Below are 628 nucleotides of genomic sequence, written 5' to 3'. Positions count from 1 at the left end.
ACTCTTGTAATCACATACGGACCCCTCCACCGGGATTTAAGTTTTCCTGGGAACCGTATGAGCTTAGAGTTGAAGAGCAGAACTTTTTGTCCTGGCTCAAAGACTCTGGATGACAACTTCTTGTCATGCCACTTCTTTGCCTTTTCCTTATAAATCTTAGCATTTTCAAAGGCACTGAGTCTAAATTTATCTAGCTCATTTAGCTGGAGCAATCTTTTTTCACCAGCTAACTTAGCATCCAGGTTTAGGAATCTGGTTGCCCAATAGGCTTTATGTTTCAGTTCCACAGGCAGATGACAGGCCTTGCCATACACAAGTTGGTATGGAGAGGTTCCTATTGGAGTCTTGAATGTTGTTCTGTATGCCCACAGAGCATCATCCAAGCTCTTTGCCCAATCCTTTCTACGGGCAATTACAGTCCGTTCTAGGATTCTTTTTAACTCTCTGTTAGAGACTTCAGCTTGCCCGTTTGTCTGTGGATGATACGGGGTTGCCACTTTGTGGCTAATTCCATATCGGACCATAGCAGAGTACAGCTGTTTATTGCAGAAATGAGTACCCCCATCACTAATTAGGACTCTGGGAACACCAAATCTGCTGAAGATGTGTTTCTGGAGGAATTTCAGCA

Source organism: Arachis duranensis, chromosome 10 (genome assembly GCF_000817695.3).
Source record: "Arachis duranensis cultivar V14167 chromosome 10, aradu.V14167.gnm2.J7QH, whole genome shotgun sequence".
NCBI classification, from domain to species: domain Eukaryota; kingdom Viridiplantae; phylum Streptophyta; class Magnoliopsida; order Fabales; family Fabaceae; genus Arachis; species Arachis duranensis.
This window is presented reverse-complemented; position numbering follows the sequence as displayed.